This window comes from Sturnira hondurensis, unplaced genomic scaffold, assembly GCF_014824575.4.
Source record: "Sturnira hondurensis isolate 20B ecotype Veracruz unplaced genomic scaffold, ASM1482457v3 Scaffold0014384, whole genome shotgun sequence".
In the NCBI taxonomy this organism is placed as follows: domain Eukaryota; kingdom Metazoa; phylum Chordata; class Mammalia; order Chiroptera; family Phyllostomidae; genus Sturnira; species Sturnira hondurensis.
In genome coordinates, this window is record NW_028087015.1 from 6,996,563 (window position 1) to 7,022,604 (window position 26,042).

At 38.9% G+C, this 26,042-nt stretch overlaps 1 protein-coding gene and 1 pseudogene across 3 annotated transcripts in view; both read left to right on the top strand.

The window, feature by feature from the left end:
• The window catches only part of PDE4D (phosphodiesterase 4D), a 1,308,441-nt gene that overhangs the window by 290,118 nt on the left and 992,281 nt on the right, over positions 1-26,042 (top strand). The gene's annotated exons all lie outside the window — the stretch shown is intronic.
• LOC118998828 (28S ribosomal protein S36, mitochondrial-like) lies at positions 19,198-19,503 on the top strand (annotated as a pseudogene).

The window sequence follows — 26,042 nt, forward strand, 5'->3', positions numbered from 1 at the left end:
TATTAATTAGCACCGATTTGTTTTTCTTCATATTGTTGATTGCCAAACCATCTGGGTTTCATATATTCACAGGAAGACTGAACGTGGTGGTCAAAATTAATCATTAAGACCAGTGAGTTCTTCACAGATGGGTTGTGTAAACAGCAAAGCCAGTTTGCTAACAGTGTTTGGGTACACATATACGTGGTATGTGTTACCTGGATATACATATAATAACATATAACATTATCACCGACATAAAAAACCAAGTGTACTGGGAGCAGTGATGGGAATTTGGATGACCAGTAGTTAAGTCTCATCATGCTTTCTGAGAAGAAAGAATGTAAAATCTTGGAAATTTAAGCAATTATATTGTTTTAGGAGTGCAAAATACTCTAGATGTTGACTATTGTGTGTGTGTGTGTGTGTCTGTGTGTGTGAATCACTGTTTAAGAGAAAAGACTCCTATAAAGGAACCAGCAGAGGAAATCAATAGAAAACTCATAGATAACTTTTCTAAATGTTATTGCGTTCAAGAGAAGCCATCCTTAACCACTCGTCTGAAAGAGCACTCCTTTCATTGTCTAACTCTCTTGAATTTTTTCCTTGTACTGTTTATCACTGCCTGACACAGTTCCTGGAAGTTTGTGTATGAACTGTTTCTCCCCACTAGCTTCATAAAGACAGACAATTTCTTTGCTTTATTAACTGATATTTCTCTAGAGACTAGTGCACTGCCTGACACTTAGTAGATGCTTAATAAATGCATTGAAATGTCTAAGTGAAATAAGGGAATTTATGTGGCTAATAAATGATTGAAAAATGCTCTGCTTGCTAAAAACCAATAAAAGTAAAAACAAATAAAGACAATTAGTATTTTCACATAACAATGTATAAAAACTATGCAAAGAGACATAAACGTAGTGCTCAGGAGGATGAAATACAAATTTCATCCTAAATTGAAAAACATCTTGCTGGAAAGTACTTTGAAAATACATGTATATTTAAAAACATTTCTCTACCACATTTTAATTCTAGGACTAGCATATTCAGGGAAAAACCCCAAATTAAAAAGCAGCTTCTATTGCACAAAAGTGTTTACCTCAATTCTTTTACTGAAGCGAGTTTTAAAAATCCTAAATGCTTGATGGTAACGGGGATAGTTAAATAAATGATGACACATCACTGTCATGGTATATTATAAATGTTAGAAATTGGGTATATTAAGTTTTTGAACATGGATATGCTGATGCTATGAATTTAAATTAACTTCAGAAGTATTATGAAAATGTGAATACATATTAGGATTTTAAAAGCATACATAGAAATAAGGGGGGGGACTAATTATGCCAAATATTAAGACAGAAAAGGGCATGTAGGAGTATAGATAATTTCATATTATACTTTGCTATATGTTTTTTTCCTAAGTTTTCTAGAATGAAACTTCTGTGACCAGAAAAATAATTTAAAATTATTTTAAATAACTTTATATTAGACAACTGATAATCTAGAAGTGATTATATCTTATACTATGCACTTTTACCTTTAGAGGAAAAAATGATTATAACTAATATTATCTTTATAATTTATGAGTGCATATCTAACTTAAGAATTTCTGCATAAACTTAAATTTTAGCATATCACTGGGACTTCTAGGAGAGTGTTCACTATAGGAGTAAGAGGACCTAAACTCTAAAGTATAATTAACATATTCTTTCAACCATCAGAGTTGTTTTCAGTTTGGATTTGATTAATGAAAGCCAATTACTTCATTTAATAACTATATAGTAGGTCTGTCCACAAAGTATGCAGCCATGTACTATGAAAAATAGAGACATTTATTGAAGAAGAGAGAAGGTACAAGAAACATTGTACACAGGACAATGACACTTCAGTTCCCTTCAAAGTAGGCACCTTGGGACCTCACACGGTTCCCCCAGTCGCCATCTGCTGCTCTGTCATCTTTTCCTGAATGTTATCAGTGGTCTGAAATTTCTTCCCTTTCAAAGGTGATTTTAGTTTGGGGAAAAACCAGAAGTCATAGGGCATGAAATCTGGATTGTAGGGGGGTTGAGTCACCTGGGTGATTTGATGTTTCACCAAAAAAACTGCTATGAGACGGGATGCAGGAGTGGGTGTGTTGGCATGATGAAGCTTCTAGTTGCTAATTGCCCATAGCTGTGGCCTTCTGAATCATCCAAATAGTTTCTGCAGAGGAATGTTCAAGCTTAATGCAAAATTTGATGCAGGTTCGTTGCTCTACTCGCTCAGTCATTCTGAATGTGATGGCCACACAGTACACATGCTCACTCACCTGTGTCTACCACCCCTCATGACTAGTACAGTGAAGTTATCATTGTTCACACATGCACATTCCAGTCCACTCTCCTAGGCTGCCAGGTTATATCGATGCCATGCAAACCATTTTTGTTATATTAACAATGGCTGGACTTTTTCTGGATAGACCTTGTATATTCTCTTTATTTAGGACTAGTGAAATGGTCATTGAGCGAGCTTGGGAAGAGACTAGTAAAGAATTTATATTCTTTAAATCAGTTTATAATTTTTTCAGTTACAGTTGACATACATTATTGTATTCATTTCAGGTATACACTCCAGTCATTAGACATTGCATAATTTGCTAAGTGACCATCTGGATAAGTCTCCCACCTATCTGACACCATACATAGTACAGTATCATTGACTATATTCCCTATGCTGTACTTTACACCCCATGACTATTCTGTGACAACCAATTTGTGCACCTTAATCCCTTCACCTTTTCCACCCACCTCTCCAACCCCCCTCCAGTCTAGCAACCATCAAAACGAATATTTAATGTTGACACACACCAGGTTGAGAGGCCTGAACTACATAATCTTAGAAGGCAGCAGGACATCCCATGAAGTGGTAATAGTAACAATCACTATAGTTCTGTCTTGTGGCTTGTCCAGCTTCAACAAGGAAAGTTTTTTCTGGCCTCTTTTTATGTCAGCTTTGAAGATGTGCCTTTGATTCTTGGATTGTTAGACACATCTCCATCTGTGACTCTGCCCCCAGCATTTCTCATACCTAAATTGACCAGCTTGACCACACAAGTTCCTCCCTCTCTATCGGTGTGCGAAACTCAGCCATCATACTAGAACAACAGGCCAAAGCACAGCATTTAATAAGAAGGCTCTCATACAATTTGATTCATTTATTTCAAGGCTGTATGAACTATTGGATTTGTTTCAAAAATATCTCCTCATTCTTCGGCTGGTTTTCAGACCTGTTGAAGTGGAAATCCCCTGAATTTGATTGAACTTGGGTGTTGACACAGGAAAGATGCAATATGAAAATTCATTCTACCTGAACTTCCACAGCTATTGTCCAATAATTTCTGAGGCCAGGGTCTCCATGTTATAAAGCCTTTCACACAGCCTAGCACAGTGTCTTGCATGTGGTAGATGTTTGGTAAGTACTGAGCAAGTGAACTTCAGAAACAGCGTTTTGTTTTAATTCGTTCATGTAATGGAAGCATGTCATCTCATACTAATTCAAGAACACAAAACTCACTCCAGACTTGCATCCTGAATATACACAGAACTGCTATAAATCAATAAGAATTACATGGATATCTGAATAGAAAAATGAGCAAAAGACTCAGACACTTCTACAAAGAGGATGGTCAAATTGTCAATAAACATATAAGGAGTCTCAATCTAATCATCAAGAAAAAACAAAAACACAATTCAATGTCACTGTGCCCCCACAAGAATTACTAAAATTAAAAAGATAGATAATACCTTGGAGTGGGCAAGAATGCAGAACACCCGCGTCCCTCAATCACTGTGTGTGGGAGTATGTGTGGTACATTAGCTTTGGAAAAACTGTTTGACAGAATTTATTAAAGCTTGACATATTTACAGCCTATGACCCAGCAGTTCCTCCGCTAAGTATTTTTCAAACAGAATTTCACACAAATGGTCATCAAAAGACCGTACAAAAATGCTCAGGACAGCACTGTTTGTAAGAGACAAAGGCTAGAAAGTACCCAGTTGCCCATCAAAAAAAGAACCAATGTCTAAGATGTGATGTAGTCACACAATGTAATACTGATAAGCTATAAGAATGAATCAATTACAATGTTAAAAATATTGATAAATCTCTGAGGTATAAGGTTGCCAAGCACAAAAGAATACATATTGTCTGATTCCCTTTAAATGTAGTGTAAAAATAGACAAAACTATTATTTTGGTGCTAGAAATAACAATGGTGCTCACCCTTAGGGAGGGGCATAGCTAGTGGCCACATGGCGAATTTTGGGTGCTGATAATACTCTGCATTTTAACCTGGGTACTGGCTATATGGCCTACTCCTTGTAGAAATTTCCTGAGGAATACACTTATGATCTGTGTACTTTTTGTCACGTATGCCATTCCATAAAAAGTTAAACAAATTTTATCATATTTTCAACTAACTCAGCAAATTCTGGTATTGAGCTTACCATGTGCTCATGTAAGTGTGGTCCCAGAATGTCTCCAAATGTGATCTCATAATGCCATAGGAAACAATAAATCTTAAATTCTCTGCCTGAATCATTTGCAATGTTTTAAAATGGAGAAGACTAAAGAGGCTTAAAAAACATAACCAGGAAGAAAAGGGAAATATTTTGCTTTGAAGACAGATTTTTGAAGTTGTTTTTTTTTCGCCTCTATAAGATGGTAACTCGTATTTGTTAGAGGGAATAAAAGCAACACAGTTATCAGATAAATGGGGTGAGTTACCACATAATCTAGTAACTTGTTAACACTTTACATGGTAAGAGATGAAGTGGGTTTTGAGAAAATGTTTTAAGGCTGTAAACCTAAGACTTGGTCAGCGCTACCTACTACTTCCCACAGAGTGTCCATATGAACTACTTCCAAGTCCCCATCGATGAGAAGCGACGACAGTGCATAAATGTATTGTGTGTAAAACCACAGTTTTACCTACATAGATAGCAATAACAAACTCGTAAGTTTATCTAGTTGCTTTTCATAGTGTATTCATAGATTTCCCGACCTTCAGGGTCATAGCTGGAAAAAGTAGGAATGTGGGGCCATGCTTTGAAGGAGGAGTGTGAGCTTTATGAATGGGGCCAGGGCTTATTATACCTTTGTTTAAATGTAAACCTAGTGGTTAGAGACCTTGTCATATTTATTTTCTGCAAGGCACCTTCTGTACCTGTCAAGATCAGTAACTGGTTTCAGAACAACAGAAAGCACAGAATTCAGCCTTTAGAATAGAAATGGCTACTTATCGACCTGGTAGAGGTTCTCCTTCTGACATGCTCAGGCCAGTGAGTATAGATTTCTCTCTGAGACACACTTTTTAAAAACTATCACCGATTTATCCTGTTATACAGCAACTCTCCCAACCGTTCCACACCATCTAATAATAATAGCAATAATGATAGATGACAAACTTCAGTATTGTATGCTTTACAAAATGTTTTCCACATTAATTGTCCCATTGGACAAAGTCCTATAAAGGGCACCTCATGCAGTATGTCATTTTGCAGGGAGGGAAACAGACTCAGAGACTGAACTTAGTTTGCACAGCTAAGAAGTATGAAGGCCAGGCTTTACAACTCAGTTCAGAGCTCTTCGATTTCATTTTTTTCTTTTTACTATTTGTATCTTACATTATAAAAAATGATGACAACCACCACCAATAGCATACTGCTTTTCTTCCCATTCATGTGTATTTAAGAAATTATTGCCTCTTCCCCTAGAGAAGTGACCTACAGACAAAAAAAGAGAAGTAGAACCACCTCACTGCTGGCACCAGTAACCACCCACTAGATGGTCTCAGAGCTTAGCAGGAGCCCCATGGCCACCTCCACATCCTGCTAGAATTGGAAGGGGCAAGCTGCCCAGCCCCAAGAACAACTTGGATTTTGTATTTTAAACTCGTGGGCATTTCATACCTGTGCAACACTAAAGACCTCCCTCTGTCCCATTGCCCCAGTAGGATAGCAAGGGCTCACCAGGCTTGCAGACAAATTTGAGACTGACCTTGGGGATAGGAGCTGGGGAACTGAAGGAAGGCCAAGCCATCACGAGAGCACAACCTGTGCTGATTATTTGTACTTTCAGACCCCCTGCCCTCTTACGACTGCCCAGCCCTGGAACCTCAAAGTTCGCCTTTTCATTTCAAGCAAAAGGCAATCAATAAACACCTGCAACAACCTGGGAGAGAGCAGTTGACTGGAAGAAAAGGCAGTTATGAAGCCAATTCATTCTGAAGGAAGCACAATTTCCACCTCGCTTTTTTTTAACTTTGGCGGTCTCCGTACCTGTCTCTGTCGCTTCAGATGAGCCGATCATCTAGTCAGGAAAGGAACCCTACAGGGTTCCTAGGGGCTCTTTCCCTTTTATTCCAGCCCTGTAAGATTCATGGTTGTGCTTGCCTTCCTTACAGGACTGTGGAATAAGAATGATTGATTTAGAATTTTAGTATAGTATTTAGTCGACTCAGTACATATGGTATGTTTCTTGTGTGCCAAATACCGAGCTGGGTGTTGAAGATAGCTTGGTGGACATGATAGAAGCGGTCACACCCTGACAGAGCTCACAGGGAGCACAGACAAACAGCTGAGCAATTTAAACAGGAAAGCACTGCCTGTATTTACCCTCTTTTAGGTGCCGTGCTAGGACATACATAGAGTGCCACTGAATGCACAGGAAGGTCACGTGACCTGGAGAGCTACAAGCATTCACTCTGTGTTCGCTAAGTTCTAGTAATGGCATCAGAAAGTAGAATCTACTAGAATATTCTAAGTAACCAGTGGAGAGGCGAAGTATTATTTGAAAACTGCATGTAGTGGAAAAGGAAGATTATAACTCAATAAAAGAAGCTGTTAGGCTAAAGATGAGGGATCATCATTCAGTGGTTGGATTATAAAATGTAATCCTGGAAAAGGAAAGAAGGGGAACAGAAGCTTACAACAAAAGTCAAATTAGGCGAACTGCCTGGGCCACAGTGTTAGGCATAGACAGCCCTTAGACATCATCAACTGCTGGCGGTGAGACACGACACCTTTGCTCACGAAAGCTCGACGTAGCGAATTTTCTCTATCTCCTTTGCTTTGCTCAGAAAGAAACAGGATCCTGAGACTTCTTTATCTGCAATGTAAGTCAGGATTTGGGTTTTCCGTCTAGATAAGTGTCTTCATGGCAGGCTCTGAATGTGGCCGTGTTCCATCCAAAGCCCTTTGAATTTCTGGTTAAATGAAAATGTCCACTGGGGTTTGGTTATACAAAGCTGCCAGTAAATGACTTAAGTGTATGTCCCACTGTAAGTTCCCAATAGCAGACATGCCCTTGAACTTAGTGATTACAGAATGAAGGCCACCATTGAGAGCAATGCCTTAGAACCTGAGATCTTTGGAAAGTTTTCAGGGAGTCCTTGGATTCTGACAAATGATGTGCAAAGTTGTAATGGCTCATTTGTACGGCCTCCTGGGGATACATCCATAGCTTTCAATAGAGGCTTAAAGGGACCTTGTGGGCCTTCACCACGCCCCTCACTCCCTGCCCTCAGAAGGGGCAGGAACTGCTATTTGGTGGTGGAGGGCAATAAAGCAGCCATTTGAACACCAGATTTTTTGGATACATCACAGAAAATGCACATCTAAGAAGACATTCTGTTGTAGCCAGTCTCCAAGGTGGCCTCCAGTGATCCCCTTTAACACTGTGCCAGGACTGGTCTCTGTGCCCAACAGATAGGGCAGAAGTAACAATATGTTACTGTCGAGATTAAGATTGTGAAAGACCATGTCTTCTGTCTTGGGTTCCCTCCCTCCTCACCTCCCTGCCCCTCCCCCCTCTCCCTCTTCCTCCTCAGTTTTTCTGGGGGGAAACCAGCTGCCAGTTCACGAGGACACTGCAACAACCTAGGAGGAAGCCCACGTGGCAAGGTATGGAGGCCTCCGGCCAGTAGCCATCATGGAACAAAGGAGGTTTCCAACACCCCTGGGGGTGACTGCGAAAGGGTTCTCCAGCTGAGCTGAGCCGAACACAGCGGCAGCCCTAGCTGGCAGCTAGACTACAACTGCTTTCTTGAGACCCCGAGTCACACCCCTGAGGTAGTTAAGCACTCTCGCATTCCTGATCTCAGGAACTTCGAGACAACAGATGCCTGTTGTTTGAAGTTGCTGTATTTTTGGATAATTTGTTACAGAACAAGGGATCACCTAATGCCCATTATCTTGAGTCACCACGATTAAATGCCAACCTTCCCTGTTAATCCTGAGAAATTAGAATCAGGAGTGAGGATGTGAAAGTCACCACTTTTCCTTGTTGTGCAATGTGGTCTGTTCACAGCTGGCACTCGGTAACCATTGTGATCCTGTGACGAGGAACACTCTCCTGAGGGAAACAAACAAGATTTCTTTGAAGTGATTTGTTTGTTTCCTTATAAAAGGCAGTCTCTTTCCAATGAGTCCTGGGGAAATCTTTCTTATATTTCCTCCGAGCATAATCCGTTCAACAGAGAATTCGTGTTTTGCCCGTGATCTTGGGAGGCACTAAAGCAATCTTCCCTTTTAGCTGTAGGGCTCTCACAGGCCTCCCAGAAATGGCGCAGCTGCTGGTTTGCTGTGGTCGTGGCATACACTCTGATGGTGCCTGTTCTCCTAGCAATCTGTGAAAGGGAAACTTTCAGCTTGGACAGTGAGTGCAAGGAGGAAAGAACAGCTCAATTCTGAAACTAATGGATAGACCAAAGAAATAATAAAATACCTAGTCAAATATGCACTATTGCTTTCAGTGAAAATAGCTTAAAAATGGAAGGATTCTCTAAACAGTAACAATTGTTACATTTTTCTTGTTTTGATTGTGGTTCCCTTATTAGGAAACCAATTGATTCAGTTGTTGGACTGCCAAGGGCTTTTTTCCAAAGCAGTATTTTAAAACTGTGTAAGGGGTTTATTACTGAAATGTGCATTAAGAGAATCAGTAGATTCAGTCATATTTTAAAATGATATAGAATAAAACATTTCAGAATACAATACATAATAAGTAATTTTTTGGTTTATCTATTTTAGCTACATGTATACTTTTATGTCTATATGTACTATATGAGATATAAAATTGACTTTTTTTTTACTGGGACTTGTAGTCAAAACACTTGAAAGCTACTGTTCTGCAGCATTATGATCATGAGAAACACATAAAAGTCCAGGTTTTGAGGACTACTCTAGTGAGGGACCATTTTCTGGTACAGAGATAGGTAGGCCATGGTGACAATACCATAGAAATGCAATGGGTTTTCCTGAAGCGAATGCGCATCTTGTTCCCAATCATTTCAGAGAAAAGAGACCCCTCTTTGAAGAAGGATGACACTTATGGACCAAGGGAATCTTTCCTTTCACTAGTGCCAGGAGGATCTGAGCCTGGTCTACGAGCAAGGAATGGGCTCTGGCCGTGCCAGCGATCAGTGGCAGCGGGGGCGGGTCACGGTGCCACGCTCGCACAGTATCCTGCCTCAAGGGGGCGCATCTAGAGAGTGGGGAGAGGAACCAAGACTGAGCCTTAGTCATAGGGAAGGTAGTGTTCCCTCCGTGAGCCTGGACGGGGAGTATTGGCAACAGAGCAGAGGACGCTGAGCTCAAGAGCCTGAGTCATTCGTGCAGAGGTAGCAAGGCCAAAGAACTGGAGGGAATGTTTCAGAGTCCACATGAGGCAAAATCCTAGAAAATGCCAAGAAAGAACTGGCTGGTGACTCACGGAGGCCAGGGTGGAACTAGAGAAAAAACTAACTTTTAAGGAGAGCTCATGCTGGTTATGAAGGAGTAGATGTTGGAGCTACATTAAGTGATCTCCTATGCACTTAAATGTTCTGACCCTTGTGCCTCTCCTCTAAGAGGTAGGTCTCCCGGCAGACTGCAGAGCATCTGAACACAGGAGGGCTGAGGTGATTCTTTTGTTAGCCTTGGAAGCTGAGGGACAGTTGGAGACAGAGAAGGAGTGACTGCCTCCTAGGGTCAGCCCAAGCTCATAGTCTTCATCACAACTAAAATAAATCTCTGAGCTGAAATGTCATGTCATCCTCTTGGAGTTGAGCATTATGTTTTCTTTTAAAATAAAAAAAGATGTGAGGGATAATAATAAGTTTGTGATATACCTTGTATTAGTGACTGAATCAGATTCTTTTCTGAAGTGAGTAGACAATTGGTGAGTACTTGGTGGAGAAGGAGAAAATGGTGAAGAAAACAGTCAATGAGGATGTTCTTTGCCACTTTGCAATTTTCCCAAAAAGACTGGCCTTGGCAATAGTTTGTGTGAATGGCTCTATTGGATCCTGGACATGACGATGCCTCCAGCAGGCAGTACCCTGGGGATTGGAGGTGAGGAGGCTACAAATCCAAGGGAGAAATTCTGCAAGATACAGAAGTCGATCAATCAACCACAGATGTTTATAAAACATCTACTGCTCGGGGCAAAGTTCTGTGTTGAGCAACAAATATAGTTTCTCCAAAATTTATAATCTGGCTGAAAGATAAGATACATGTAGCACACGGTATCCAACAATAAAAGGTAAGTGAACATCTTATTTATAAGATATTTAGATAGGTTTCCAATGAGATTTTTCAGCCCCAAATTCCATGAAGTTGCCATTTCTCTGAGCCAACTTCCAAAATACTTCCAATTCTGACTTCAGTTACTTCTGCTGGCAAAATGTAAACACTAGTCACTCATTCACTTGTTTTTCACCGACTTTGCTGAGTACAGCTATACAGGCTCTGTGCTAGGTACTTTGGGAGACAGGAAAGGTTTAAAAGTATATTAGGAAACTAAAACTTTCCATATACCTCTCAAAATGTTGTGAATCTTACAGATAGGAACAAAGCTGGTGTGGGTCCAACAAAGTTCTTGAAGTAAGAGCAAAGCAGTTTTAACTAAGCTAAAACTCCATGGATTTCAGTGGAAGCAATGTAGAAATGACCCTTAAGTAAATTAGAACTGGTAAGGACTTCGGCAATTAAAGCATCCTCCCCGTAGATCACCAGCAATCAGGATGGAAGGGTACTTTGTATCCAGGTCTCATAAATAAACCTGCAGCTTGCTAGTCCCTGGAGATGGAAATGTCATTCTTGAGTGCACTACATGCAGGCTCAGAGATAAGTGATGACCCTCTTCGTCACCCTGACAGAAAATATATTTGCTTCTTTAAACCAAGAATTATAGTGATTTCAATGGTGCAATTATAAGAAAGGACGACCGGGACTTGCATAAACCAAGCTTATTTAAATAATGTTTCAAGAAAGAACATATGCTGCTATTAGAGAGTCGTGATAGAACAGCTGTGGTCCCAAAAGGTAAAGCTGGTTGAGAATACTCATGTTTGCTTTCTGAGATGAGTCCATTATTTATGTGGAGTAATTAAATGCCTACCTCTATAGGCCTTTATTCCAGGTGAGGCTCTTGAACTTTTTATCACTTTGGTGTCCAAACTTATTACTGTATTTTGCTGCATGTAATATCCCCACATTTTTGGCCTGCACTTTCAGGAAAAAATCTTTTGTTTTATTTTTTAATTCAATTATTTATTTACTTATATTTAGATACCTGTTTTTTGTATTATAAAGGAATTTTAGCATTTATTTTTGGACATATTATGGTACAAGAAGTTTTATGTAACAGATAATTACAAAATATAAGAACAGATGCAAGGTATTTCAGGTACTACCCATGTATAATGTGCACCTTTATTTTTCCCTCAAAAATTTGGGCAAAAAATGTGTGCATTATACACAACAAAATATGGTAGTTATTTTAAGACTGGGAGAATTCCGGTTGTGCCTGAGGTCTTTGATGCTGTTTAAATCGATCCAGTTGATTCATAGATCAGTTTTATTGAGTGCCTGTATGCAGTTGGTACTACACGGTGTATACTTTGTGCAAAGGCAAATTTCTGTTTCTTGAGGTGCTACAGTCTAGTAAGAAAGGATGACAAATGCAGAGACATCCAATTCCTACACTGAGAGAGGAAAGGAGCATTTATTTAAATTGGTGTGGTCAAATGGGTGCGTGTTAGACCTGGGATTTGAGAAAAGGATAGAATTCCAATCCTGAACACTGGGGAGGAGGGCCCTTCGTGGGAAACAGTAAAATGAATGGTGGCCAGAGTCAAGCTAGAAAACAGAGCTAGTCAGTGGGAAACTGGTGAGCGATTCAGAAGAGGCTGAGGTCACCTTGTTGTATAGCGCTTCCTGGAAATCCCCAGGGCTGCCTCCGCACACTTTGTTCTGTGCCCTCACAGCCCTGCCTGCTGCAGGAAGGGTAGCGGTTTTCTCACCAGCAACAGTGAGCAATGGAAGGGAATGCTTTACTCTTCCCGGGCAACAGGCACATTGGATATGGGATTTCTGCTGGTAATGCTTTAAGCTATGGAAGTAATTGGCACTTTAGTTGGTGTGTGAGAGGAAGGAGAAGAGATCTGAAAATAAGTAGACCTTTCAGCATCCCTCCAGATATGAAGGAGCAGGGCCAACAGCCAGCTATCCCTTCCTAGTTTTATTTAATTTCATTGTGTACAAAAGTCTTGTCTTGCTTTCATGCCTGCTGAGGGCAGCTGTCCTTGGTTGGTGAGGGGATGGTTTAGAATCTGCTTCTGGGGTCAGCGAGTCGGCGAGTCAGCAACCCAGTGTTTGCGGAGGAGCCAGGGAGGACTTTCCCTGCAGTGACATTCCAGAGGTTGCTGTTGAGTCAGAAGAATAACCAAAATGTTTCAGAAGTCATTTCACATCTCTCTTGATTATTAATTTATTCTCCAAATTCTGACCACTCAGCTTACCAAACACTCCTTCTTGATATAACTTTCTTCGCATCTTATTTAATGTTATGATAAGACTGATTTGGAATCACATATATGTACCAATTATATAAATGTATCTGATAGACATTTCAATGACAAGACAAACTGTTAAATTATCTCTAATATAAGCAAACATTTTCCCCATTATTTTTCAGTTGGTCTCAACCCTGGCTTGACATCAGAATCACCTAGAGCAATTCTAACCAAAACCCCAGGTCCCTCCCTGCACCCAGGTCAATTGCACCACAGCCCTGGGTTTAGGACTCAGGTACCCGCATGCTTTCATGGTTTTAATGTGTAGCTGGAGTTGGCAGTCACTCTTCTCAATGTCTTGAGGATGAATAATGAACCCAAAGTGGTAGTGGGTGAAAATATATATGCATGTAATGTATACATATCAGATTATTAAGTTCTCAATAAATGAATTTCCATTTTAAAAACAGTCTTTTAAAGAATGACCTTTATAGCCCTGGCTGGTGTAGCTCAGTGGATTGAGCATGGGCCTGTGAAGCAAAGGGTCACTGGTTTGATTCCCAGTCAGAGCGCATGCCTGGGCTGCAGGCCACGTCCCCAACAGGGGACACATGAGAGGCAACCACACATTGACATTTCTCTCCCACTCTTTCCCCTTCCCTTCCCCTCTCTCAAGAAAAAAGTAAATAAAATAAATTTAAAAAAAGAATGACCTTTATAAATTTGTTGTGGAATATTATTTTAGTGATGTCTCTCTTAGTTATGCGAAACATGTTGCATATACACTGGAGACTGGTGTTATTCGCAAACATGCCAGAGGATGCAGCAGATTTTACAAAGGTTTATGAAAACAATATGCTTCATTTTTGTTGGTGTAGAAACAGCTTCAGAATTAGTCTCCTGTTAAACAGAAAGCCGAATGAGTAGAAGAGAGAAGAGTCTGATTTCTGTTTCCTCCAAGCTACTGTGAGAGTCTTTTACTTCCAAAGCTCATCACAACCGTGGCTATTTCTTCTCTTGATCATCTAATCAAATGCAAGATCTGCTGAATCTACCCCTGCGATTTCCTTTTATACCTTTTACCATTTCTCCATTTTTTGTGGCTATTATTCTAAATTACACTCTTCCTATCTTTTGCCTTGGTAATTGTCATATGACGTCTACTCCAATTTTTCTTAGACATAGCCTCCAGACCTTTGCTCACCTTTGGTAGTTCTCCACTGCCCACCGCAATATCATAACTCATTCGCCAGGCATTCAAGCTCTCCACCTTCTGGCTCCAATCCTGTATCTCCAGACTACCTCCCTGTATGGGTAGGTCTGAGGAACTGATCTAGCTGCTCAGTAGTCTGCAGGCGTGTCTATGTTTTTTCCTGCTATCAGGACTGTCACTCATGCTAACGTTTCTGCCAATGCCCAAATCCTATCTAGTATGAAAGGTTCCAGTTCATCTGCTTTACAAACTCCTCAACCTCACAGCTAAAAGCAGTATTTTCCTACTTTGATCCCATTACAATACTTTGTCTGTACCACTTCTTAAAAATATCTCAAAAGTCCCTTAATCCTTCAGAGTCTCTGCTTATTTATTTGTAAAATGGGAATAATAGCAACCTAAAGGATGGCTTGGGAAGAGTAAATAAGATCACATGTGTGTACAGCCTAATACACAGTAGACAGATACATTTTAAAAGTTTTTCCTTCTTTCTTCTCTCTCCTTTCCTTCCTTCCTAAGGACTGGAACAGGTTATTGATCCTCCAATAGGCTAGTATGGGTTCCTCTTTCTACTCTCTTCCTCAGCTTACTTTCTGTGCATTCTTACCTTTCTCATGACCAGTAGTTGCCCTTTCAAGGGATGTTCTTCACTAAAGAAGCTAAATGTTTCCCTTGGCAATGGCTATTTTATGCACTGTAGTACTTGTTAGAGACTTTCTCAATGATGCCATTGCAGAATGTCCACTTTCATAGTTGTATTTACAGGAGAGAAGGTTTTCCCACCACGTTGTTTGTGATCACCCATCATCTATGATGGAAGAACAGGTTCTGTCTCTGAGGAGCTTGGATGTGGGACCCACTGATTCTACTCTCTCTTTACTGGAGCTTGATATTGGAAGGCCAGTATTCAGGGAAGGAAGAGGGTGAAACTGATGTGCCCAGGGATGACTAGATGAGAGACAGTGAACTCCAGGGAAAAAGAGACAGACTGCCTTGATAATACAACTGCCTTGATAGCTTTCTAGTTGGGTTCTAATCCTTTAGGAAGCTGCCTCCCTAACCTTGAGTTCCTTAAAATAATCCTATAAACTCTTAATAAATTCTTCCTTTCAATTTATGCTATCACGAGTGGGTTCTGTTTCTTAGAGCTAAACAATCCTGTGAATTAACTGAATTTTTAAACCACAATTCAAATTTAACTTGCTTTTGCTCAAGCTGTGTTACTAATCTGTGCTGAGTCCTGATGATCACATTCTTTATTACGATCTGCAGTGACCTCTAGGATACATTTTATAGTCCTTAATGCCTCTTCCAAAAAATTGATTATTTATGGAGCTTCAAGTTGTTTTAAATACTTTGTTTGCATAGAAAGCACATTTCACTTAATCTTTTAATTCTGCAGTGGTTCTACTAGGCCGACTCTTCTATTATTGATCTCTCTGTCTCTCTGTCTCTGTCTCTGTCTCTCTCTCTTTTCTCCCTCTCTGCCATCAGGGAGTGAAGGACCAGGGAGAAGACCACAGAATTGGAAACTAGAAAGGCATCCTTATTCCAGCTGAGCCCAGTCACATAGCCTCTTAGGGCCTCATGTGAAGTAAAGTGAGGGGACCAAACCCAAGTCCCTTCTACCATGAAATCTCACCATTCAGTATTCCATTCTCTTTCTGGGATATACCATGTAATAGAAGAAATTAATGAAAAATTTGGTCATAAAATTCATTTTTCCAACTTATTTGATCATGGAATACTGTTTAAATGATTATGTATTGGTAAAACACCAGCAATGGTTCATATAATATGCACTTAAAGAGGATAGAAAAGGTGTATAACAAATTAATTGCTAGAAGACATGACAAAAAATGATTCATATTCTAACTCAATTATAGGACCAAAACAATAATATAAATTAAATAGGATAAATCATATTCACTTGTATTAGAAAATTTTTAAATGATTAAAATAGTTGAAATTAGGTATGTTACATAGCAAAGAATAAAGATTATTATAAAGTAATATGTATTAGTACAAATAGTGGGTAAATTCTACTGAAACATAGATATTTAGATTCTAACCTTAAACATTTAAGATTCATGCGATTTCCTGGGTTTTTCTTAATTTCTTCAATGCAGATTCTTGCATGACAATAATTATACAACTGTGACTAAATACATATCTTTTAGAAGGAATAATATTGTTGGAAATCTTATTTTTAGAACACTTCAACATTTTGCACTTTGAAAAAAGCTGTCATAGGTGAACCTAAAACTTTATGGGTTTCCAACGAGTAGTGTATTTTTTCTCTCCTCCTCCCGTCACTGCCCACATACTCGCATGCGGAGCTATTCTACTGATTCATCTCTCCCGTGGTCTTTTGTATTCTGTGATGTCACCTACCTCCTGTAGCAGTGCATCCGGCACTGAAATTTTATAGACATCAATGGCAGTCATTCTTGTACAGGTTTAAACTTACCTAACAACATTATATCCCTCGAGCATAGCTTTGCTACTTAAATAGCTCTCTAAAGTATAAATGCCTAAAGGCATTATATCTAAAGTGTAATGCCTCCTGGTAAGAACTTGGAGTGTGTGCTTTCAGTTGTAAATCATGCTCAATCATTGGTTTGTTTTTTCTTTCATATGCCTTGGGGGAAAAAAGCAATGACTATTGCCTTACCGTTTTGTGACTAATCCTTCATGTAATGAACCTAAGCTTTAATCATCTTGAATGAATTGGTCTGTTTAAGAAACCCTTTGGCTTAGTGATGAACTGCGTTTCTTACTCAGAGAGCCAAATATCGTGAAGAAACTGCAGCAGTGTGTAACAGCAGCCTCATCACTTTGGAGTTGAAACAACGACAACTTCTACCTTCAGGGATAAGTGTATCGATCCCAGAGCCAGCAGAGCTTCCAAGATCTCACTGCAGATACTGGAGTGAGTGGAGCTGTGCTAGGATGGAGAAGTTGCTGATTTCCAAAAGTGGAATTACTGAGTTAAAGTACTACTTTCAATAATAAAAGCCCTGAATGGCACAATTTCACTATCCCCAACACAATTTTATTTGATTCATTACAGACAACAGTGTGAATGTAGATGCCAACATTACAATGATGACTAATGATTGGAAGCAGCTACTTACAGCACTGATATACTAGTACTTTTCGTAGGCTTTATACTAATTTTAATCATTGCGGCTTCCATCTTGGCTACAGAGAGTGCATAGAATGAAAATAATTTTAACTTCACCTCTTCCTCTAGCTCCCTACTCTCTTTCTTCTTACTGCTTCTGGGATTTGATGCTTTCCCTCTTGCCGATTCTCCGTTTTTGAGGAAAAAAACCAACTGGGTTTATTACTAGATAATCTTGCAGACTAGTGTTCCATGGGACACCCCTGGAGGCCTGTTTGCTTAGAGATGTTTAGAAGAGGCAGATATTGTCCTCTTCTAAACTTTAAAAAAGTTTAAATAAAAAGCATTGTGAAAACTTTAAATAAAATCATCCTTGACTATTAAAATAGAAAATGAGGTATTTGCCATTAAGTGGTTGGGGTTTTATCTATCAAACAGAAAGTAGAATTATTTAGCTTACTCTCGTACAGAGAGAGAGAGAGAGAGAGAGAGACCTAGATCTCTTTGGTTGACTGGGTAAACCTATGAATAAAATAAAATTATGGAAATAAAAAGGAAAAAAGTTATGTTAGACTAAATTATAAAAATAGTAAAATAACTTTTTGGCATAGTGATATGTGTGCATCTTTATTAATGTATTTAATAACAATATCTAGCAGGTCTGATCTTCACCATACTTTATTTTGAGATGTGTACAACTTTGAGATAGGAAAACACCTGTGATTTCCATTAGCAACAAAGTTACAGAAAGCACTCTGGTTAGTCACTATATTCATAGTAAAAGGAAATGGTATTTTTCTGTTAGAAACTGGGGAAAATATAGATAGGTGTGATGTTTTCCATCCAAATTTGTCAACCTCCTGAATTCTTTGTGGTTTCCAGATTAAAAACTATTGCTATAAATGGTTCTTAATTTGAAAGTAGAGTGAGTCAGGTTGAAGTTCACTGTAACAAGAACTTGTAATCGAGTTGTGCTAGAATGGAAGGGGGTTTCTCATAAAGTAGCGATCTGCCTGTCAGTGGGAATATTTAGGTAGCAGCTGGATAATTAATGTTGAGAATTTTGTGGTATAACACTAATTCATATAAGCTAATCTTTTGTATGCTTATTAAGTTGCAAGCACTGTGTTAGGAACAATTTATGCGTTCTTTTGTTTTCATAACAATTTCATGAAGTTTATCACCACGTTAATGCTAAAACAATTTAGATTTGGGGGTTTGCCAAAGGTTTACTGAAAGAGTCAGTGGCATAGTGTAATCTCAAATCCAAGTCTGGGTGACTTCAAAGCCCATGACTGAAGCTTATTTTGATAATAATATGGGGGACAGATTGGAAAGGGGAGAAGATTGGAGATCATTCATCCTCTTTGTTTGATAGACATGAGGGAACTAAGAACCCAAGGAGGCTAAGTGACTTACTCCAGGTCACACAATTCATGGAAGAAAAAGAACTTGAACTTTGATGTCTTGTTACGTGGAAACATAAGAAGATTTTGTTCTTCAGTTTACCATCTGGTAGGAACCAAGTGTAGCCTGAAGAAAGAAGTAATGGAAGACACAATGGTTTGGAATAGAGTGTATAATTTTTTCCCACTTCTTTTAGAAACACAGATATATCTCAAAGTGCCTTTACCTGTGTTTGTGTATTTATTCTTTAAGGAGACAAAGTTACTTAAATAACGTTTTAAATCTAACAAATAGTAAACTGTTCAGTACTCAGATTTGTGCATTTGATATATTTATGTTATTTCTATTATGAATAAAAATTTGCTCTTTTAATAACCAGGTCCTTAACAATTTTATGCCACCAGCAAGTATCTCTCTGACAGTGAATTCCAAGTAAATACCTATTGCCTGAATGAATGAGTGTAATTGCTTGGTTTGCTTGTTTCCTTTAATTTCTATTTGAACCCACTAGGTAATTTAGTATTTATAATGCTCTGATTCTATTTTTTTCACCCAAAGATAATTAAAGTTAAATTTACCATTGGTTTCTAATGAGGGAAGGAATTGTCTAAATTAATTAAAAATCTAACAGGTTTTGCTTCTGATGGGCACAATGGGCAGCAAGATGGCATCAGCTAGTGGGGTCGCTCAGGTAGTCAAGCTACATTCTCCTTCAGTGAGGTTCCCTGACAATAGAGACAGCGCTAACACGGCGTGCCAGAAGTTCTGAGATCAGCAGGACTACCAGCCCACTCTTCTGCAATTTCATAGCATTTTAAGGAGAGTAAATGTCCACCTTGTCTGATGCATCAGGGTCCACCAGACATTTCAGAAATAATAAAAACATCACCTCAGAAAAATAGAAGAAAACCTATGTCTCAAGAAATTTGAATTAATCCAACATGGAGGTCCAGTATAATCACTGACATGGTGGCTGCTATTTGTTATCAGACAAAAGAAGGAATTTTACAATAAAGGACTTTCAAAATGACAAATAAGAAATTGCACACTAAACAACTTTAATAAGTATTCTGTAAAAAAGAGAAATATAGAAAATTTAGAGAGACACTTGCTCTTCTAATTTATGTCTCTTAGCTTCTCCACAAGCTTATCTAATTGTTTATACAATGTACGCTTTATTAAAGTACATGCTTTTAAATGTTAAAAAATCTAACACATAAATATTTTTGGAATATAATACTTTAGTGAAAAAGTAATTAAAAAATTTCTTTTAAAAGTAGATAATTAGCATAATATTTTCCAGTTCCACCCATGCTGTCACAAAGGGTAAGAGCTCCTTCTTTCTCTGCTGTGTAGTATTCCATTGTGTAAATGTACCATAGTTTTTTGATCCACTCACTTACTGTTGGGTACCTAGGTTGCTTCCAGCGCTTGTAAGCCAGGCAGTGAAAGATAAATACCATATGATCTCACCTTTAACAGGAACCTAATCAACAAAACAAACAAGCAAAATATAACCAAAGACACTGAAATACAGAACAGGCTGACAGTGTCCAGAGAGGAGAGGGGAGGGATTATCAGGGGAAAAGGGAAGGGTTTCCAGGAACTAGTATAAAGGACACATGGACAAAAACAAGGGTGGGTGGAAATGGGAGGGAGGTGGGGATGGCTGGGGGGTGGGCTGGGATGGGAGTAAAAGGCAGAAAACTGTACTTGAACAACAATTAAAATGAAAAATATTTTTTTTTAAAAATTAAAAAGTAGATAATTATTTTTTAGAGTAGAAGATGGCTCACATCAAAACTGAGTGGCAGACACGCCACTTTTCTATATCCCCCTAGTCTGCACAGCCTCCCTTCTGCCCACATCATAGAAAATGGGCATCTTAAGAAATGCTCTGCTGTACCCAGCCTCCATGATGGCCTCCAATGCCCTCACCTTCCGGGGTTCTCACAGTTGTGTCATCACCCCTCACTTTGTATCAGGGTTGACTTGTCTTGGGCTTTTCAGTAACTTTGTTCTCACGAGGATACTGTTCTGCTGTAAGCCTGACAGTATTTGGTAATCTCTCAAGTAGTTCACATTGCAATCAGCAGTTCATACCATCCTGTTATGTGCAGTCTAAATTTAGGGCAAAAGATATTGCATTGTTTTTTTTTTAGAGACCCTTTTTCTTCCAACCACAGTTTTATTATCTATATGACACACCAAGAAGTCTGAAAACCAAGGATCTAATATTACATCAGAGTTTTTATGAGATGACATTGATTAATGGCCACAGTCAATACAAAAACTCTAACGGCTACAACAAAATATTTTTATTCTTCACACTAGAGCAATCTTGCCATCAGGTCTGTTGTTTTGCATTATTATTATTTTTGGAAAGACAGTTATGCATGCAGGCTCAGTTTAATGGACATTCACATAGGGTCCCACACTTGGGTGAGTTTCGCAAATTATGTACCTGGTCCTGGATAAAAGAGAGATTAGAGTCAAATTAGGATTGTAAAATTACTGATTATATCCTGAAATCAAGCCATACAAATGTTGACAACCTAGAGAACATCTTAATTATGTTAGTAATGCTTTCTCCCATGCATTCAACATTTCCTCTTTCCTGTCACCTGTAGAACTCTTCGGGGTTCATAGTCATGCGGCCACTGACCCTTGCTTCCCCCTTCTGAAAACTTAACACAGAAGTTATGATGAAGCATATCCATCCGAGCTTTTTTCCTCAAGATTCTGCAGCATCCTTGCCAAGCTGTCGAATGAGCACTTGCGTGTTGTTATATAAACACATATCAATATTTTAAATAAATTTTTGTGCCTTTCTAAGCAAAAAGTACATATTTTAAAATCTGGAGTTTTCTTTTTCAATTTGAGATGACTGCATTTTGCTTAATCACTTTTAAATTTTTGTAACACAATATTGATGACAGCATTTGTTTTTTAATTGACTGTCAGTGGGAGGAATAAAATGGAGTTTTGTTTTCCTTTTCTGTCAAGAGGGTAATTTAACTATAATTTACTTCAAAAAAGTATACTGTTGACAGATAAAGGAAAACTTTACATTACTCTGATGCATTCGGATTTAAAGAAATGTTTAGTAGCAAAATCACTGCCTCTTGACTTTGAGCTTTCTGTCTGTATCATTGAATCAAGGCTCACCTGTGAATCAACAAGGGGCGAAACGTGTGGGTGGTGAGATAGTTGCTCCCCATCTGAGTAGCTTCCAAAGTGGTCAGCTTCAGAGCGTCAGTTAGTGTAATCAGTACTAAGTACTGCGTGGGTAAGTCCCCAAATCTCAGTGGCTAAACACTTGAAGTTTATCTTTTATCCAAAGTCAGTTGATATATCTGGTTGGTAGGCTGTCTTCCACCTGGTCATTCGGGCACCTGCGTTACTTCCTACCAATAGATGGCTTCATTCTGTCTCAAACTTCAGACTTCTCTCCCATCATTAGGTGTATGAGTGAACCAGAGGTGTTTTCTATGAGCAGGCCCAGAAGTAGTAGGCAAGGTCTGTCCAGAAAGTATCCAGCCACCTGCTACAAAGATAGAGACATTTATTGAAAAAGATACAAGATACAAGAAACATTGTATATAGGACAATGATGCCTCAGTCCCTTTCAAGACAGGCACTTTGGGACCTCACACAGTTCTCTCAACTGCAGCATGATGTTCCTCCTGCTCTGGTAGCAGAAGCCATGCAATGAATTTTGCCACGACACGTTTCATGCCAAAGTCCTGCATCAAAATCTCAGACATGGTAGTTTTTTTGAATCCCCGGGTCAACTTCTAGTTCTCACACTGCCAATTCTGATCTTTGTTGATTGCAGCCTGTATATGTTCAACATTCTCAGGTGTTCTGCTTGTTGCAGGCCTTCCAGAACGTGGATCACTGTCAACAGATTCTCAGTCATCTTTGAAGCAATCGTGGCTCACTTTTATTTGTGCTGCACTCATTGCATCATCCCCTAGAGCCTTCTGAATCACCCAAATAGTTTACATGGAGGAATGTTCAAGTTTAACATAAAATTTGATGCAGATTCTTTGCTCTGCACTCTCACTCATTTTGAATGCGATGACCACACAGAACACATGCTCACTCAGTGGCTAGTACAGTGAAGTCATCATTGTTCATGTATGCACATTCCAGTCCACTCTCCTTGGCTGCCAGGTTACATAGATGTCGTGTAAACCATTCTCATCATATTAACAATGGCTGGACATTTTCCAGATAGACCTCATGTATTGCTTCCTCTCATTTTACACTTACATGTCCATGTATGGGAATTGTGTTTCAGCTGCGGACCCAGGAAAGAGGGCCCAAATTTTGCTGATTCTCTGCCCCCTGTGGTCAAATGACATTGTGTCATACCTGAATTAATTTATTTCTATAATCCTTAAAATATGTTGTATCCATACTTTACATATTTTATGTAAGACCAAGCTAGATTCTAGGTCATCTTGTTTCTTTCCTTACTCCGTACTTTCTATGTCTCTGATTTTGATTATCACTTATCAAAGACTCACTTACTTATATACTCAGCCTGTATTTGTCCTTTGTGGTTTAAACCTGCATATTTTATTGCTTTCTTAATACCTCCCATTTGGATCATATTTTTTAGCTAAAATATTCAAAATTGAAATTGTAGACCTCTACCTGCTCACTATGGCTCGGTATTTCTTCTATGGACCTTATAACTATGAACACCAATGTTTATGTAATTCTTTAGCTTCATTCCCTCTCCTCCCTTTAATTGCTATAGGCATTCTATCATTCAGACCTGTCAATTTTACCTTCTCTCTTCATTTTTACTAGGACCAGTCTGTCTCAACTGACATTATCTCTTCCCTGGGTCACAGTTAATAGCTGCCTTCATCCATTTCCTGGCATTCTGCTCTTGCCCTCCATCCAATCTGCTTTCTGCATTGAATTCAGAGCCATCTTTTCAAAATACAAATCTAACCTTATCGTTCACCACACATCCTTGTTTTAAACCCGTTAATGGTTTCCCTTTGTTCTTAAGACTGTTAGCATCTCCCCAGAGCCGCCATCCAGGTTCCCTGTGATTAGAATCCTGCCCTGTCTGCAGCCCTCTGTGTGCCGTGTCTGTTTGACCCACTCCATGCCTCACGCTCTGAGCTCCATCTACACAGACTTTCCACTCTGTGCCTCTGATCTTTGGCTCACACTGTCCTCCCTCCGAGGCACACTCGTTCCCACCTTCCTCTCCTATTTACTCAGTGAGCCCTCCTCATCCCTCTCACCTTAGAAGTCCCTTCACTGTTGGAGGCTTTCCTGAGCCCAGACGGCTGTCACAGAGCCCCAGGTAGTTCTTTTACTGTGCACAGATGTTTTAATCATATGTATCTGATTGAATGGTTAATATGTCTTTTATTTACTGAAAAGGGTCTATTTTCTGATCATTACATCAACAGTACCTAGAGCAATGCCTCATATCCAATAAACACTTTTTTGTCATGGATAATATTTTTATGTAGCTTGTAAATGAATTAAAATGAAAAAGAGGTAAAACTTTAAGGTATCATATGGAACTGCAAGCGTGTATTTCTTAGCTTGTAACTGAAAAAGTGTGTTCAACAAGTATGTGTGTTTGTATGTCTGTTGTTAATATACGTTCACTTGCCTTCGAGGAGTACTGTCAGATGCAGTACGTGTGGGTATATAGTATATCCAACAGAATATTTTATCTATCATCTATTTATCTATCATCTATTACTGTTTTCTGTTACACTTGTCCCAATTTTTCCCCTTTGCCCTCCTCCACCCAGCCTAACCCCTGCTCCCACAGTCAATCCCGACACCATTGTTCAAGTCCATGGGTCATTCATACATGTCCTTTGACTAATCTTTTCCATCATTATCTCCCTCCCCTCTCCCCTGTGACTGCTGTCAGTCTGTTCCATGCTTCCATGTCTCTGGTTCTGTTTTGCTTGTTAGTTTATTTTGCTTGTTAGTTCATTAGATTCCCCTTATAAGTGAGATCATATGGTATTCGTCTTTCACCGACTGGCTTATTTCACTTAGCGTGATATTCTCCAGGGCCATCCATTCTGTCAGAATGGCCATCATTAATAAATCAACAAACAAGTGCTGGTGAGGATGTGGAAGAAGGAAACTCTAGTGTACTGTTGGTGGACAAACATCTTTTTTTATAAACAGCTCCTTCATTTTGAATCCTACCACCCAGCACAGAGTCTACAATAAGTATTTATTTAATTGAATTGAGTACTAATGGATGGCATTTAAATATTTTACTTTAGTGACATACTTTACAAAATTGCCTTGTGGAGCAGCCCAGTTTAACTTCTTATTGCATCAAAAATGCAATAATGGGGGAAAATAGGGGAAGGGTCATCAAGGAGCACATTTAAAGGGCACACGGGCAAAACCAAAGAGGGTAGGACCAAGGGGGGATGGGTGGGGCAGGGGAGAGTGGTGAGGGTGGAATGGAGACAGCTGTACTTAAACCACAATAAAAAAATAAAAAAATAAAAATGAAGACACGTGCAAGTCTGCTATTTTGTGTCAGGTAAATGAATAAGGTTGCCATTTAGAAGCAAGGTTCTCACTGATAGATTAAGACTGCCTTGAAGATCTCAAGTTAATTTATTCTCATTTTATTAACAATTTATTTCTGAAAAACAAGGATTTGGTAGAAGAAGTAATAAATACTCAGGAAAAAATATTTGTGTGATAAAAATTTGATGTAAGTTTTAGTGCCTGTTTTGGAAGATTAGAGTATTACAGAATAGAGGTTAAACCCTTTCTGTTGGAGATTTAGAGTATTATTTTGGCATCTATGACTTGTGTTCCTGACTCCAGGCTTAAATTTGGATTTTGTTTTTCAGAGGTAGTTGAATTTGGGATAATGAGTCATCACCTTTTTGTAGCAGACTCCAGGGTATCTATATGCTCTGACAAATGCAATTCACTATTTGAGTCAAATGTTGTGCAAGCATTATAATTTAGATTGTGATTGATATTTTATTAGCTTGGGCACCTAATTTTCTGAAGCTAATGGAGGTGAATTTATAATCAAAAGCCACTTTAACTGAAAAAAACCATGTCCCCACTTATTCTTTCTCAAACAGCCACTTCTTTCAGTCTAGGACCTTTGAGATACCAAAGGGCACTTTTAGCTCAAGATAGCAAAAAACATAGCCCTTATCATCTTATTGAGGAGGATGGTCTTTGACATTTAATTTTTAGCACTTGTCTTCATTTTAAATAAAATTCCAGTTTTCATTTGGACATTGTTAAGAAAAATAGGATTACGGAAGCATTGAAGAGATAAACTAGATTGTTTATTGATTCAACATATTTTGATTCCCACTATTTGCTAAAAGAATTCTTCTAGGTACTAGAAATATACCAGTACGGGCAGAAAACTTCTTCCCTCACAGAACTTAACTAAAAGATAAGTAAGAGACCAGATAGATAGATATGTACAGGGTCTGGCAGAAGTAA